General features: G+C 61.8%; 2 protein-coding genes across 2 annotated transcripts in view; one reads left to right on the plus strand and one right to left on the minus strand.

Annotated features, from left to right (window-relative positions):
- The window catches only part of NACC2 (NACC family member 2), a 92,231-nt gene that overhangs the window by 54,647 nt on the left and 20,214 nt on the right, over nt 1-17,370 (minus strand). The window lies entirely within an intron of this gene.
- Nucleotides 1-17,370, plus strand: part of LOC109490470 — a 38,735-nt gene that overhangs the window by 10,504 nt on the left and 10,861 nt on the right. The window lies entirely within an intron of this gene.

A 17,370-nucleotide genomic window follows, 5' to 3' on the forward strand; every position in this document is an offset into this window, starting at 1 on the left:
CTTCCAAGCTGCCCCGGAGGAGACGGCAACCGCGGAGCCCGCTCCCTCCCGGGTTAAGCTTGGACTGTCCAGCACCATTCGCAGGAACATAATCGTTCCGTGTTGCTCCCAGGAGCTCCAGACTGGTCTCTCCTCACTGTCTGTTTGCGGTCTCCCTCTGGGGAAGGAGCGATCACGCTATGGCCAGTTATGTGAAGGGGTTCAGGTCCACCAGGCTGGCATCGCAGGGTCCCCGGGAGGGGAACCGACCCTGCATGCTCATCAGCGGTGGCTCCGGCTCCCTTGGAAGCCACCAGCCAGGCGTGGATGACTCGCGAGGAGGCGTGCCACATGGGCCACCCCCAGGAAGGGGACCCGGTGTCCAGCCGCCTCTCTGTCCATGGGGATGTGGGCCGCAGACCAAGGCCCACACGGACCACAGGGAGGGGGATGCGGAACTGTTGAGTGTTGGTCCTGGAATTCTGGGCCAGAAAGCCCTCTGTCCCTGTGGAGACAAGCCCTTCTTCTGCTTGCGGTACGGGAATATTCCAAAGGGACACTGCACCCTGTGAGCGCCTTCTCCCCAGGCTGGCGATTCAGAAGCCAATACTTTCCCGGAGCCTCGCTGCCTTTCCCGGAGCTGCGTGCTGTGCTCCCGCAGAGCCTGCTCCTCCGGCATCCGGACCCAGCTGGATGGGCTTACTGCATGGCCCAGGCGCATCTCCGGAACACAGACAGCCCCTGGGCTCTGCGGGGGAGACCGAGGCAAGCACAAGTGTCCCCCGCCGTCACTGAGGCTGCTGGGGCTCCCCAGCTGCCCGGTGCCCAAGCCGTGGGGCTGCTGGCCATACCCCCAGGGCGCCTCTGCTGCCACGTAATCGATCAGACAGAACGCAGCAAACGCGCCTTTTAAAACTGTATTAGAGGGTGCCTGGGTGGCTCAGATGGTCGGGTGTCTGCCCTCGGCTCAGGTCATGATCCCAGAGGCCTGGGATGGAGCCCCACCTCGGGCTCCCTGCTCAGTGGGGAGTCTGCTGCTCCCTCTGCCCCTCCCCCTGCTCGCTCTCTCTCTCTCTCAAATGAATAAATGAAATCTTTAGAGAAAATTAAAACTAAAACTGTATTTGGAGATCATTTACAAGCACAAAAACAATTATCCAAAACTTGGAAAGACGGCAAAGGGTAACTGTGTGTCCTTCCCGTGTGACAGAAGGAAGGGTCCGGCAGGCCCACCGAGGATTGTCTCGTTAGGGGGATTAGTTCAGCTCCTTCTGCTTGATTTGCTATTTGATGCTCATTACACCCCAGACCGGGTGGTGTCAGCCCTTACTTACATTTGTGCCCAAAAGGGACACAAACCATGATTTCTGTCCGGTAGCAAAGAGAACCCCGAAGGCTCTGGCTTTCTTGCCCTTGGGGACATTAAGCAATTTCATAACTAACTGAACAACCGGACTCCAGCATTCTTTCTTCCGTGACTATAAATACTCGGTTCCTCAAATGCTCTTTGAACCAGCTTTCCCGTCCATACCATGGAACATAATTCAGCCTTAAAAAGGAAGGAAATCCCGACACCTGCTACAGCTCGGATGAACACGGAGGACGCGGTGCCGAGTGAGATCAGCCGGGCGCAGAGGGACCCGTCCTGAAAGATCCTCTCCCCGGAGGACCCAGGGGAGTCCGACCCACAGACACGGGAGTGGGGGAGGGGAGGGGAGGGTCCGTGTTCAGTGCAGACAGAGTCCAATGTGGGAAGACGACCACGTTTTAGAGACAGACGGAGGGGACAGCTGCCCAACAGCGTGAATGCGCTGACGCCCGAGTGGTACACTTAAAAATACTTGAAATGATCCATTTTATGTCATGTCTGTTTTACCTTTAAAATTTTTTAACTAATAATTTATCAAACCCCCTGTGAAAGGCACAAGAGTCAAATGTCAGGAACAGAAGAGACACACGACCTTCGACCTTCGGTAAGAAGTCCCAAGCAGGACACTAACACCAGCTGTAAAGGAAATTGTTGGTAAACTGCATTTCAGACATCGAGAATTCAAAAGATCAGCGCTCAGACAGGACAGACGAGGACGAGGAAGAGACCTTTGCAGTGCCTACAGAGCCAAGGACCTGTGGCCCCAAGAACTCCACAAGCCAATCAGCAGGAAGGGGGGGGAGCCGAGACCAGACCCTGGGGGGGGACATCCAGAGGCACCAAGCAAGGCAGGGAGAATTAGTCATCAGGGAGACGGAGCAGGGCCTCTGAGGTGGGAGCACCCACCTGTACCCTCCCCCAGGGCAGAGGCTGCCCGCCAGCGCCCCCAAGCTGGACTGACCCCAGAGAGTGCAACAGATTAGATGCTGAAGATGTGGGGAGTCCCCAAGGGACCCCTGCCAGGCAAGTAGCCCCAGGACAACAGGTGCCCACAGGGACGTGGCCGCGGCACAGACGAAGGGAGCCGTGCCAACTCCCTCACCTGAGATTCAACAGCAGCAAACCCGTCCAGGTGCTGGGAGCTCGGCTGGCGGGTGGGCCGGCCGGGGGGAGAGGGTCTGGGTGGCACTTTGACCCTGAGTGTCCCCTCCCCCCCCACCTGGCCATGTGTCTGCTTTATAAAAATGGGTTCAACTCTGCGTGCAGGATCTGTACTCGCACGGCGAGCGGCGCCTAACAGAACAGGTGAGCGACGGCGCTCTGAGCAGGGGAGGGTGGAGGCAGGCACTGCTGTGTGCTGCGCGAGCCACCACGTGTGTCTTTACGGGAGGAAACGGGTAAATAATGTCACTGTATTAAAAGCTTCTGGTGATGCACCTTTCTGCACCTCCACAATCCACGCAGGAGTTTTTAAAAATAGTGTTCGTGGGGGGTGGGGTCAGAGGCTACGTCCCCATACCTCCACCCTGCACTGCCCCAGCAGGGTCTCCCCAGGACGGTCACCCCCTCAGCCAAATTCCCAAGACCTCACAACTTCATGTCCACAGGGAGAGCCGACATACAGACGGGCACTGAATAATCCCAGTCTTGCTGCTGTGGCCTGAATGTCCAGGTCTGCGCGGCTTTTTTATTTAAGCTCCAGGGAAACGCCCCCCCCGCCCCCCTTCTACAGATGGGGAAGCCGAGGGTCTGAGCGGGAAAGAAACTGGCTCGCTGGCCCAGGAACCGGACCTGAATCTTGAGAGCGGACATCAGGCCTCCTGGTCTGGACAGGACTCCGGGACTGAGTGCTCCTGGGCCACAAGCCACTGAGGCCACGTGGACTGGAGGGACCCATCCCAGTGCCAAGAGCAAGCTAGGAGCCCTGGGTGTCAGCCACGTGGGGCCGAGGCAGGTGGGGGGGCCAGGGCACAGCCAGTCTCCACCTCCTCCGGGGGCAAGGTGCCCAGGAGCCGCCACGACTCGGGGGGGAGCCTGGCCGGCACAGGACCTTCACCTGTCCCTGAAGCCGGGAGAGCCGCTGCCGCTGCCAGCCGTCACTCTGCCCGCCGCTGCCGCACCTCCCCGATTCCCTAACGGTTCCCCCGGGAGCATTGAAGGTAAATATGTTAATTTGACTTCAATCATGGCTTTTTAAAACAAAGTGCACACTCTATCAGTTTAGGGCACAGAACCTGGAAACCCCCCCACTTGAACGTCTGGGCATTCCGTCCTGGGCAAGGAGACTGACCACGAGGAGCCACGAGGAGCCAAGGGGAGGGCCAAGGGCCCCAAGCAGTCTGCTGGGGACCTGAGGGGAGGGCAGCCCGCCAGCTCCCTGGTGGGATCAGCAGCAGGGCTGCTGTCTGGCTTCCCGTGGGGGACGCCTCGCAGCAGCGAAAGGCTCAACTCCGGCGGAACATAGCCTGCAGACCCCGGGCTACCCAGGACGCCCTTGGGAGGGCCCGGCTCCCTGGCTCTTCAGCCCGTGACCCGTCAAGGTACAGCCTGGACGAAGGATACCTGGCCCGGCCCTCCCGTCTCAGCTGGCCCCGGAGCAGGAATGGGAGTAAGCAGCCCATGGCCACTGGGACTGAGGCGGAGCCAGGTCCACTCACGGGAAGTGTCCCACTTGCAGCTGTGGGGCCCTTCCTCCCTCTGTCGCCCTGTGGGGCTCTGTCCAGGGAAAACTGCGTGGCCAGCTCTCCCCGAGTGTCAGCCCACCGCACTGGGGTCTTCAACTGTCATCAACTCTGCAGCAAGCATGTAGACCACCGCCACCCAGACTGTGCGGAACTCAGCCAACACAGGAAACCTTGTGGGGCTCTTATCTTCTTCTAGGGGGGCAGATGGTACATCGAGGGGGGTGTCCTCTCCAAACACATGGGGGAGCACTCTGATACTCCAGGCAGAGGGGGCTCAAGGAAAGGACAACCAGCCAGGCCCCCGAGCTGGGCTGCCCGCAGGACCCAGCAAAGCACCCCTCCCCAAGGAGCAGGCAGGCACTGCGGCCTCCCAGACGGGGCACTTTGCGGTGACGGGGCGGGAGGTCACTGACAGGTGAGCAGACCCTATTTCCAGCACTAGTGTTAAGCTGACTTTATAAATTTTAAGAACAAATCAGTATCCACACTGCTGTGTTGTTAATCACCGTAAGGACAGCCTTTCTGGGCCCCGGGCCAGCGCCAGAAGCCCCACCGGTCTCCCCGCCATCACAAGCAGCCCTGAGCCCAGCCCCAGCGGCCTGGGCCAGAGCCCGTGTGCGTGGGGACAGCCTCCAAGAGGCAGGGGGACGGTAACCCCATGGGTGGGGGCTCCAACAAATGGAAGGGGACCTAAAACACCACAGCCCAAGGTCAAGGATGTCCAACAGTCTCGGGAAAAGACACGACGTGGTCACGCATGCTCATATATTCCAGGACTGACGAGGGACCTGGGAAAGTGTTCCCAAGGGCGGACACCAAACCAAACTCAGAACCCAGACGCCCACCCTGGGAACCTCCAGGCCCCCAAGCCACTGGAAACACAGAGGCAAAGAGGCAGCTGGGAACCACGGGGCAGCCAGCTCCCCAGGCAGGGCTCTGAGCAGAGGCCGGACGGGGGTCAGTGGGTGTGTTAGCCAAGGACACACCAACATCGCCCCCCTGGTCCACCTCCGCTCCAGCAGGACCTGGCGGGTGCCTCTGTCCCTGCGCTGTCCCTGTGCTGTCCCTGCTCACTGGTGGCCCAGATGACAGGGGAAGCATCTCGAGGCCTGGCAGCTCAGACATGCAGGGCGCCCGCCTCCACTGTGGGCTCTAACGAATTCCCTCGTGGGGTTTCTTGGAAATCAGTGACTATAATGTAATCACAGCTGCTGGGGCTCTGAACAAGCCAGCTCAGTGGCTCCGTTCGGTTATAATTATTACGAAAGCGCAGTTAAGAAACCGTGAGGATGAACTGAAACCTTTAGGAAAACCCAAGAGCCTGTGGAGGGGCGGCCCCACCTTGCGGCCGAGCCCTCAACCGCCACCACGCCACCCCACCCAGACCAGGACATCCCACCCCTTCCTGCGGGTCATCCTGACCCAGGGTGGCAGCCCCAGGTCCACCCTGACGGAGCTCCGTCCACCTGGATGTGCCTGACCCCATGTAACCAGGCAGATCCAGGGCGGGGGCGGGGCCCGGCCGGCGGCAACCACCCCTGTGCACAGTCCCTGCGGTCTTTGCCCCAGCCCCCCCGGGAGCAGCACCCTGGGACCCCAAGACAACCATCAGTGGAGGCGGCCATCACTACACCCTGCTCAGCTCTTCGACCCACCCCCTCTGGGCCTTGTTTTCCTTCCACAAAATGAGGGGAGTTATCAGATGCCCTCCAGAGACCAGCAGCTCTGAGCCAGCTCCTGACCAACGTCCTGCCCAGCCCCTCTACGGGGCGGTGGGGGGTTCTCCTAAAAGGGCCACAGGGCTCTAGGACAGGGGGAGCAGCCAGCAGTGCCATCCCAAGCCTCGGCCAACCATCCCAAGTTGGTGACTGGACCTCTCAGACACCACCTGCCTCCTCCTCATGCCTCGGTGGGGACGGCAGCCCAACCCCTGGGGAGGCTGACCCATGCCCACTCTGCCCCGGGGCGCCCTCGCCCGGAATGCACCGAGCACAGCACCCAGAGTCACGGAGAAGCGCCCAGCTGCCCCAGGCGGGGCTCCCTGAAGACACCACGACCCCTGGGACGGCCGGTGGGGAGACCTGGGCCTCCTGGACCCCCAGGGACAGGCCCACAGTGCCCCTTGGCAGCCGGCGGGCCACTGCAGAGCCCTGGCCCCTGTCCTGTGCGCCCACCTTCACTCCCTCGGGTGGGGTGGGCTGGCAGCCCCACCGGTCCTGCCGGACACCCCCTGGGCCCTGGGTGTTTGCTTCCTTCCTTCTCCCCAAAGAAAAACACATTTTCCAAGAGCGGCTGATTTCATTTTGCTAACTTTACCCTCACGTATGGCCCACTTTACGACTAGGATTTTGTGCTGACTGCCTGGATCCCATGGAATTTTGGAGCGGGAGGAACAAGCCTGTGTCTTACGGCTGCAGTCACTTGCGCTCCGTCTGAGCTGTGCAGACGCTCACAGACCCCTCAGCTCTGCTCCAGAGCAGGACTGCAAGGGTACCGGCCCCCCGGGGCTGCCAACCCCGCGGCCCTCCTCAGCTCCGGAGACAGAGGGGAGCCCGGGAGGGAGGCCAGAGGCACAACCCCAGACCAGGGCTCAGGGGGCTGGCTCTGCTGTTCCCTCTGAGACCAGGGGGTGGGAGAGGGAGGAGGCTCCCACGCTGGCGCAGGGTCCCCTGGAGGCTCACGATGTGATCTCACTGGAGCCCCGGTCTCTGCAGAGGCGGCCCATCCAGCCGGACTGAGGGTGAGCCGTATGCCCTGGGAAGGAGCCGCGGACACACGGGGGAGCCTGGCCACGGAGGCAGGATGGGAGGGGTGTGGCGGGAACCAGGGAATGCCTATGCCTGCAGCTGCTAGAGGCTGGGAGGGCCTGGGAGGGAGCAGGGCCCTGGGACACCTTGACCTCCAGACCCGGGCCAGCACAAAGTTCTGCTGTTTTAGGCCACGCAGCTGGGGGGCCTCCAGGAAATGCACACGACCCACCCCACGGATGCCGACACCGACCCTGACCTGGCTCTGAGGGGATGGGGACCCACTGGTTTCAGATGCGTCTGCCCAGACCTGGCCGTGTCCCTCAAGAATGAGGCTGGCCCTGGGCACACGCCGGGTCAGGGGAGACAGGTACGCGGGGCTGAGCAAGCCGCCGCCCTGCTCCCCGCACCCACTGCCCCGTGCCAACATCCTGGGCAGAGCTGGGGTACCTCCTCACCGTCACACTCGCCGGGGCGGGACCCGCCTCTGGATGCGGTGGTTCTGACAGGACCACAGCGTCACCCATCCAGGCCCTCGTCAGTCACCCCGCAACCCAAAGAGACCCAAATCCTTCCACGCGCACAGGGTCCTGTGTGCCCCCACCCCTTGCTGCAACCACGGACTCGGCTGCTGGGGGCTGCTGTGGAAACGCACCCATCAGACAGGGGGTCCCCCACTGACCGGATGCACCACAGTCACGCACTGCAATGTCCCCACCCGAGATGCAGTGCCCAGTGCCACGCAGTAGCCTCACAGACCCAGACCAGGAGCAGTCCGCAAAACTGGCCTGGATTCCAGAGTCGAGGTCACCAGAGCCACGGAAGACCACAGAAGGTTCCAGACTGAGGGAGCCTAAGAGCCACAGTAAGGCTCAGACACGTAAGAGCACACCCACACTCCCAGCAGCATACTCACAAAGCCCAGAAGGGGAAATGACCCAAGTGTCCATCGACAGAGCCACGGGCAAGCAAACGTGGTCTGTCCACAGCATGGAATGTGGCTCAGCCATAAAAGGCCGCCATCCCCGACACCATGCTCTGGGAAGGAGGACACCGTGCTCCGTGAGGACAGCTGGACCCAGAAGGACAAATGCCGCAGGATCCGCTCCATTGAAGCCCTGGGGCAGTGGAGGGCAGCTGCTGTCTCGCGGGGACCAGTTTCCTATCTGCCCCAGGACAAGTCCTGGAGACGGAGGGCGGCTGATCGCTTAGCAGCACCGAACCGCACACTTCGAAACAGTCCAGACAGCAGGTGTGATGTCATGCGTTGTTGACCACAGTAAAGGGAGAGAGGGGAAGAAAAAAACTCAAGAGGTTGGGGGGGGGTTGGGGGATAGAGAGGGGGAGGGGCAGGGCGGGCAGGAGGACTGTGTGTAACAGGACGGAGTCCAGTCTGGGAAGACGACCACGTTCTGGGGATGGACGGAGGGGACAGATGGAGGGGACGGATGGAGGGACGGAGGGACGCCCGCACAACAGTGTGAATGTGCTTGACGCCCCTGGACTGCACTTAAAACTGGTTAAAACGGTAAATTTTATACCTAAGTAACTAGAATTCTTTTGAATTACAACTTTAAAGGCAGCCCTGGCACGAGCCTGGGACATGGAGCCACAGCGACGCTCCGGCTGCGAGGGGTGCACCTGGGTTAGCGGGCGGTTAGCGGGCGGTTAGCAGGCGGTCTCTGCGACCACCAGCTGTTCACGCATCCGACCGGTGAGTACTCAGGGCAACTTATTCTCAAATCGTTCCAGAAAGAGTCTTTCCATTTTCCTGAGTTATTAATCTGACAGGAGACCCAGAGCAAAACCAAAGGGCGGCCTCCCATGACCAGGGGGCCCTCCCTCTGCAGCCCAGCTTGGCCCAGGTAGGTCTGGGTGGTTTGGAGAGGCGTGGGGAGAGACCAGGGATGCTGCTCTGGCACCAAGAAGGGCCCAAAGCCTCAATCTCATCTCTCCAAGGCCAGATGCCTGCTTCTTGTGGTCCTGGGTCCGGGGGTGGGGACCCGTCAAGGTCTGGCCTGGTGTGGACCCCAAGGGCAGCACCACCTCTCGCTCCCACACCCTCCGGCCTGGACGCAGCAGTCCCCCTCCAGCCCGTCCTGGGGACCCGCCTCTTCGGCTCAGTTACTTCCCTCCCTTCATGAGCTCACTTTCCTTCTGGGGGATGGAGGAGGGGCCAGAGGGCCCCAGTGGCCCCTGTCTGTGCTACAGTTTGGGACCCAGCACACAGCCAGGCCCAGCCCTGAGGACTCCTCTGTGACCGACACGCCTTTCCTGGCCCCTTCACATGACAGGGACTGGCCAACTAAACTAGGTTACAACAATTAACACAAATTCTGCCTCCTGTCCCAAAACTTACATAACCATAGACACTGTGTCTCAGGAAACTCTTCCTCCGCCCATGGCCCCATTTCCTGCCCTCGACCCCGGCTTTGGTCCTGAAAACAAAGCTCCGTCTAGAGTTCCCAACGGGTACTGGCCCTTCAGCCCTGCCGTCCGGTACTCATCTGAGCAGTGGCCAGTGCCCACGTGTCTGGCTGCCCACCCTCCTGGGCAAGCACAGGGCAGAGCCAAAAGGCCTATCTTAGCAAGTCCCCCTCCCCGACTTCCCAAACAGCACCTCTTCCCCGCCAGGCATGGGAGGTCTCTGTGACCCCCTCACTGGGCTGATAGCATCTCCCAAATTCACGTCCAGCCAGGTCCTCAGAACGGGACCTTATGTGGAGACAGGGTCTTCGCGGATGTGATCAGTTAAGGATGGAGACAAGGCCCCTGTGGGCTGAGGGTAAGCCTGCCACCCGTGACTGGTGTCCTCGTAAGAAGAGGGACATGAACCCAGACATGGAGGGAGGCCGGCCGTGGGACAACCGAGGCAGAGACAGCAGGGATGTGTCTACAAGCCAAGGGACGCGAGGACCGTCAGCACCAGCAGAAGCTCTGCCCTGGAGCCTCCAGAAGGAACCAGCCCGGCCCCTCCTCGACTCTGGGCCTCCCGTCCCCAGAACAGTGGAGAGTGAACTTCTGTCGCTGCAAAGTCACCAGCTGTATGGTCAGCTGCCAGGGCCACACACGCCAGGGTGCCCGTAAGGCTCACGCCCTCCCTGTCCACCAGCCATCCCCGCCCTCCTGGAGCCCACAGGCCCCAGGGGAACCCCTCAGAGCAGCGGTCACAAAATAGGGAGGGGGCACAGCAGCAGGGGAGGAGCTTCACAGGAAGGAGAGCAGCACTCGCCAGTCACCGTGGGTGATAGCAGGCCGCCCTCCAGCCACAGCGTTCGCGCCTGGAGCACCACCGCCCCGGTGGCCAGAAAGCGGGGCTGACAACCCAGCGTCTGCACCTCCTCCAAAGCTCTTCCCCATTTTATGTGTGGAGAAACTGAGGCCTGGGGAGGCCACCGTGTTTGCCTGGGGTCCCACAGCAGCACAGTGAGGAACAGGGTTCAAAAATCCCAAGATGACATACCCGGACTCTGCAGAAAGCAGCTGCTTGGACGGGCGCAGCCCTGGACAGCCCCGACGGGATCGTGGCAACTGTCAAGGTCCCGTCCAGTCCCAGCTGCCTCCAAAACCCTATCCTCTTCCTGCCTGTGCGGCCCTGAGGGAGAGCAATCTTCCTGTCCACTCTGGGAGGCATGGCACATCCGTGTGCCAGGTCCCCGGCCTCCTGACCTTGCCCACTTATGACCGCGCCCGCGGGAAGTGCGGGAGATCTGAGAGCAGGCCTCCACAGTTCCAGGTGGACACTACTTCTGAGAACCCGTGAATGGGTTCTGCCCTGTGCACTCAGGGATGCTTTTTACCCCAAACTTGCTCTGTCCAACTTCTTCCAGACAACGGGAGACGGCATTTGGAAGGAAATTCTAAAGCCATTAAACTGCGGCCCCACAGGACCAGCTGGGGGCTGGTGAGGGAGGGAGCTGTCCTCAGACTCTGGCCACCCCGCCTCTCTCCCCAAGGGCATGACTGTGAGTGGACAGTCCACACCACAACGCAGACCCAAGGACAGCCCCTTGGGGGCTGCCCCGAGCCCCTGCGCGCTGCAAAGCCAGGGTGCTAAGTCAGCCGATGGCCTCTGCACCCAGGGGGGCAGGGCGGGGTCTGTGACCTCAGTCCCTCCCTCCGGGAATGACCTGTGCTTGGGGCTCATGAACCCCTAGGTCCGGTTACTCCCAGACCGACCTAGTCACAGTGAGCCACACCACTGGGCTACCTGCAGGGATCCCAGGGACCTCAGGGAAGGCCAGGTCCCAGCGCACGGGCACTACTCACTCAACAAACATCACCATGCCCGGCGGCCAGCTTGGAAGCTGAGAGCTCCTTGAAGCTTCCGCTGGGAACGGGCGGCCCCTGCTCCCGGTGTCCTCAGCTTCCCCCCCGCAGGCACGGCCCGTGCCCCACGCCCATCCGGGGAGCAGGTTTCCTAGAGGAGCCAGCGGGCAATTTGCATAATATTCTTTGCAAGTTAATATCAGCCTCTGATAATGATCTCGGCATAGCGTGGAGCGCTGAGGCGGCTGTTACAACACTAAGTAATCATATTTTAAATTATGTTTCCCTTTATAGAAAGGTGTTGCAAAAACACACAGACATGAAATCTGTCTGTAGCAGCCCCACTGCCAACCACCTGACCAGCTTCCCAGTGACGGCTGTGACTGCAGCACTGGGGTCCGGGAAAGCCTGCCCTGCCGGCCAGACCCAGACACCACAGGCCACACGCCACCCCGGACCCCAGGCTCACCCAGGCCGCGGCACCCTGCCCAGCTTGGGCACCGCCCCCGCCCAGGGGGAGTCCGCCGACAGAGAGCCTCACCGGGGCACCTACCACCCACTCTCGCCAGGGGTCCCAACTGCCCTGATAGTAGACAAGAGGGGCGCCCCCTTCCCACAGTCCCCAGCCCCAGCCTCATGCTGGAGACCCCAGTGCCCAGGCCAGACTTCTACGGGGTACACAATTCTGAGAACCCAAACTCTAGGCTTTGGAGCCCTCAGCCCTTTCATGTCCCACAGAGGGCCTGGCCGGCTGTGCCCCCATCACCCCTCACCCAGCATCTGGGCTCTGGGGAGTCCCACAGACAGCTTCACCAGGGCACCTACCACCCACTCTCCCCCGGCAGGTGAGCTCAGCCTTGACTCTCACACCCACGCCCCAGGAGTGGCTCATCCAAAAGCTGGGGGAGGGGGTCCCGTCCCAGCAACCTGGGGGGCCTGGTGCAGATGGCCTGAGGGGCAGAAGAGACCCGCCCCCTGGGGCAGCCGCAGGGGCACCGGGAGCCGGGGCACCGGGAGCCGGAGGGGCAGGGGTCCCCATCCTGCTCAGAGGGGCAGCCCCGCAGGGGAGGCCTCATACTCCCCTGCTCCCCTCTCCCTTCGCTTAGGAGCCAGGGCCACCACTCTCCCTTTATTTTCTTAAAAGCTTTTTTTTTCTTTTTTATTAAAAAAAATCCAATTATAGCACGAATCTCTCAGCAGGGGTCAGTGTGGAACAAGAACGCCGAAGTTAATGGACATGACACAGGCGAGATTAATGCCTAAAGGGCTTCAAAAGTTGTATGATGCAGATTTCATTAACATTTTAATTGTAATGTATCTTTTTAATCTTGCCTCTCTAATGGCTTTATATCCAAAAAAAGGAAGAAAAAACTGCTGACACAACAAAAAGTATCAGCATACACGATTTAACAAAGGCGCTCAGCAGTGCAATGGAAACTAAATTAAATGAGCAAAACTACGTTAACATTGTGATTTTTTAACGGCACAAAAGTCAGGAATGCGGAGAGGCGGGTACTTCTCCCTTCCTGGCACAGGGATGGACGGGGGCAAAGAAGGGTGACAGCAGGGGCAGAGAGCCCCAGGAGGGCCCGCATGCCACAAAGACCCAGGGCAACGTCCTGCTCCCGACCCACAGGCAAGGGAGCACCCCACAGTCCAGACTCCCAGGAGCGTCTAGGAGACGGAGGGACGTTCGCGTCATCCAAAGGGCTCCAGCCGTCAGAGTGGACAGCCCCTGGTGCTGGGGGGTGGGCAGGGGGCAGCTGCGGCATCACCGTAACACCGGCGTTTTGTGGGGCCAAGGCTGGGGTTGCGGACAAACAGGCCCCACAGGGAGGGACCCCGGGCAGCTCTCACCGATGGGGCAACAACATACGAAGGACTCCAACTCTCAAGGACGGTGTTTCCAGAAATACACCTGGTCCTGACTACGGAGGGCTAAGGAGATTTTTATTTTCAATCAACAAACACTCACAGAGCGTCGCCCCTAGTCTACCTGATGGTGTGCCCTGAATCCCTCTCTCCTCTCTGCAACACCTCCCACCCCCGAGGCAAGGCCTCCCTCAGGGACTTGGTGGCTGGGCCTGGTGCTGGGCCTGGGGGCCGGCCAGCCCCAGGGCCTGGGACACAGCTAGGCAGCAGACTCTGCTCAAACCCAGTGACTATATATGGGCACTTTCAGGCCCCTGCGGTCTCCGCCCCCGACCTGCCTGCTTCCCAGGCGCACAGGCAGGCTCTGGGCGGGGCCCTTCCATGGCCATGTGCCCTCCTGGATGCCAGGGCCCAGGGCCGAGGGGGAGGGGGAAGATTCCTTCAGAGACCCAGAGCCAGCCTCTCCTCCCCCTGGGACCAGAGAACAACGCCTCAGAGAAAAGTATGCCTGCGTCCTCCCTGGAGCCACGGAGAAGCAGCCTCCCCTTAAAGGGACATGTGCTCCTCACGGGCTCCTGCTCACTTATAGGGAGGGGGCGTCCCGAGAGGGCCTCCAGGCTGGGCCCAACCTGCACAGAGGCCCGAGGCCAGGCCTGCTCACCTTCAGCCAGCAAAGAAATAAGGAAGCTACTACTCACAGGGTAACACACAGGCCAGGGTGGAGCTCAGAGACTGTGCGTTCAGCATCCAAGGTCACATAGCTCCAGGCGGGATGTGACCTGGGAGAGCCCCAGCCGCTCCAGCTCCTGCCTCACAGCTTCCTCGCCCAGATCCAGGGCCAGCCTGCACGCACAGGGGAGGGGCAGGGAGGGGCCCAGAGAGCCCAGGGTCACGGACAGAGCCCCCTCCATTCCTTCTCCCGCTCAGATGTGCTCCCGCTGCCCTTGTCCTCAAGGACACTGCCCCATTCTGAAGATGCTAACCACCGCGGCGGCCACCAGGGAGCCCCACTCCAAAGTTCACATCCCAAACGTCAATGACCACTACTTCCAGACCCCTCTGGCCACCCACAGCCAGCCAGACCCTCACACTCAGGGCCCCAGATCCAAAACCTGAACTCTTAAGCACAAAGGCCAGAGGCCTCCGCGGAGGAAGCCCAGCTCCCAGCACGCAGCAGCCGCAGGACACACAAGGAGGGAGCCCTGGCCAGCAGGGCACCAGAGTTTACAAAGAGCTGGAGAGCCAGGCCTGGTGAGAGCAGGCATTTGCTAAGAGAAACCGAGATCGCCAGGATCCATGCCCTGCCCTGGGTGGCGAAGCCGGATGCTCTCCCCAGAATGCATCCAATGTCCCTGGAGCCCAGGTCCGCGTCAGGGGAGGACCTAACTTTCAGGCACACCCTCGGTGGCCCGGGACACAAAGGCCTCGCCCACGGGTCACAGGGTGGGGCCCACACACCCCTGAATGGAGGTGTAGACTGGAACAGACAATGGGCTGTAGCCCCAAGCCGAGCCGCAAGGGAAGTACCTGAGGGCCAGACTGCTCATCTTGGGGAGGAATGGGGGGGAAGCTGGCCACATAGGGGTGTAGCACAGTGGGGGGCGAGGGGCTCCGGGAGGGCCCGGGACACAGTGCTCTGCAGACCCTGCAGGCCGAGGTGCGTGAGAGGCCCAACCCAGCCAGCCCTGAACAGGCCAAGGCCACTCCCAGGCCCCAGGCGGACCCCAGCCCCAGCCGGACTTCACCAGCTCCCAGAGCGGGGCCGCCCAGAGCTGGGGGAGGCAGCTCACAGGAGCAGCTCAGCATCCAGCCAGGGACTGGTGGCGCCTGCTCCTGCCGTGGGACACCCCACCCCCAGCAGCCACACGTCACAGGACCATGCTCCCCTCCAAAAGCCCAGGCCTGGACGAGCAGCCTCAGACACGAGCCAGGTGGCCAACACTACCCTGAACCCAAAGGCAGCTTGTCATGACCCCAGAACCCAGCCACGGCCAAACCTGCCACGTATTCCCACTGCATGGGGGTCAACACACGGTGTTCCGGGGTGCGGGACCGTCATCTGGCGTGGGTCTCTCCCCAGGTCTGCCCTCTGCACCCCTACCCCATCCTCCTCCTCCTCTCCTCTCCTCTCGAGCCCCCGACCCCCTCCCCACCCTCCCCACGGTGCCCAGATGACGGCAGCAGGGGTTCTCAGCGCTCACTGTCACTTCAGTCGCACAAGGAGGCCAGGAGACGTAGTCTGCTACTGGCTCCAATTCACAGGTGAGGAAACAGCCTGGCACGCAGGAGTCAGGTAAAGGGTCAGGCAGCGGGCACTGCCTCCTGCCTTCCCAAGAGCCACTCTGTCCCTCCCGCTGGCGACCTCTGTGCTGTACTCCAGCAGACCCTCACCACAGCCGCCGCCAGCCTGGGCAGCCACCCCCACCCCCTGCAGCCCTGCCCCATCACAGAATGCAGGAAGAGCCCAGACAGGGGAGGCCCAGGTGGAAGAGGCCCACACTGGGGGTGGGCCGTGGACGAGGCTGCCCTGGCACAGAGGGAGCGAGGCCTCAGTGCACGGAGGCCTCTGCCCTCGTCCATGGCTAGTGCTGGGGACTCCAACAGGGGGCCTGGGGCTGGCCCTCACCGCCCACCCCAACTCTGCATTCCGGGGCACACAGGCCTCAGAGGCAGGGGTGTGGGGTGGAGCCCTGGAAACGTTCTGGAAACAGTCAACGCCACAGTGTCATCTCCTGTCCCACGGGGGGGTACTGGGCTCAGCGAAGCACGGGACCCTGAAGCCAAGGACCAAGAGGAGCACGGGCCGCAGATGCCAGCTCGGCGCTTTGCTGTCACCCCTTCCGTGAGTCATGCGTGCTCATGTTTTAGCTGGAAACCGGGGAAAGAAACTGGAGGCACCCTCGAGCAGCCCCCGGGTCAGTTACAGCAGGAGTGCTCTTCACCAACCATCTTCAGAAGCCTCCAAATGGCTGCGGGAGGGGATGGGCAGAGCCGCTCAAGTCAGCGCCGCCTCTGCCCCGGGCGTGACCGCGGACAGCGGATCTCCACTGAGAGGTGACAAGTGATACTCGTCGTGCTGCTTCCAGCAGGCTTACCGAGAGAGCAGGGGCCCAGCACCTTGGGTCTCCTCCTCCTATTTCCTTTGCTCAGGCTCCAGCCGAGGTGCCACCCAACAGTGGAATGACCCTACCGAAATGCCAAAGGACCTCCTGGGAGGGACAGGCGCCACAGGGGGCCACAGGGAGAAGGCATAAGGTGGCTCTTTGGAAGGCAGGAGGCAGTGCCCGCTGCCTGACCCTTTACCTGACTCCTGCGTGCCAAGCTGTTTCCTCACCTGTGAAATGGAGCCAGTAACAGACTACGTCTCCTGGCCTCCTTGTGTGACTGAAGTGACAGTGAGCAATGAGAACCCCTGCTGCCATCATCTGGGCACCGTGGAGAGGGTGGGGAGGAGGAAGGAGTAGGGGTAAAGAGGTAAGACCTGGGGAGAGACCCACACCACACCAGACCACACCAGACCAGACCAGACCAGCCGGGAGGGCGGGCCTGCAGGCGGCGCAGGAAGCAGGAGGGCCCTGGGCCTGGGCCTCTGCCCCCTCTGCCTGGAGAGGGGCGGGCACACTGGAGCGCTTGCAGACTGCTGAGAAACAGCAGCTTCAGAGGACGGTCAGCACACTGAGGGCGGGAAGGACCTCCAGCTCCAGCCTCCAGTGCCCAAGCCCCCCCCCCCAAGCCCCCCACCACACAGAATGGGCCAGGGGACACACAGCCGGATGCCCAGAGAGTCCCAAGAATTACCACTAGAAAAAAAGAGCCCACCTGCCCATGTGGCCACAACATCTGTTTGGAGGCCCCCAGGAGAGGGAGGAGGATGGAGGCAGGGGGAATGGCCTGTAAGGCCAGCTCCAGGGGACCTACCACCTGCAAATCCACAGGTTTAATTAAAGGGCGTCGGGAGAGAGCTGGCAAGCGCCAGCCCCAAGACCAAACTTCTGAGAAGCCCGGAAGAGGGGACCCGGAGGTGACCTCTGACCTCATGACCCCCGCCCCTACACACACACCAACGCGGCCCGCGGCCGACTTCGGAAGAGCCTGGGTCGTCTGCCTGGGTCATGGGCGTGGGCGCCGGCAACGGGCTCAGAGGTCACCTCTGAGGTCCTCGGATAAGGGGCTTGAGCAACAAGACTTCAGCTCCGCAGGGTCAGAGCAGCGGATGACAGGTGCGAGGGCCCTCCCGGGGCAGCCGGCCCCCAGGTTCTCCCCAGGTTGGGGTCCGCACGAAGGAGGGACGGGGGGGGGCAGGGACGCCCAGGAAAGGGGCCCACCGGGACCAGGAGGGAGAGGCGCCGGCCCAGCGGATGCGCAGCCGCGCGGCCGGCTCGGACCCTGGCCCGGGCCCGGGCCTCCCCGCCCCAGGAGGGCCGGGCCGGGTCGGCGCTCTTCGGGCGGA

Source organism: Ailuropoda melanoleuca, chromosome 7, assembly GCF_002007445.2.
Source record: "Ailuropoda melanoleuca isolate Jingjing chromosome 7, ASM200744v2, whole genome shotgun sequence".
Taxonomy (NCBI): domain Eukaryota; kingdom Metazoa; phylum Chordata; class Mammalia; order Carnivora; family Ursidae; genus Ailuropoda; species Ailuropoda melanoleuca.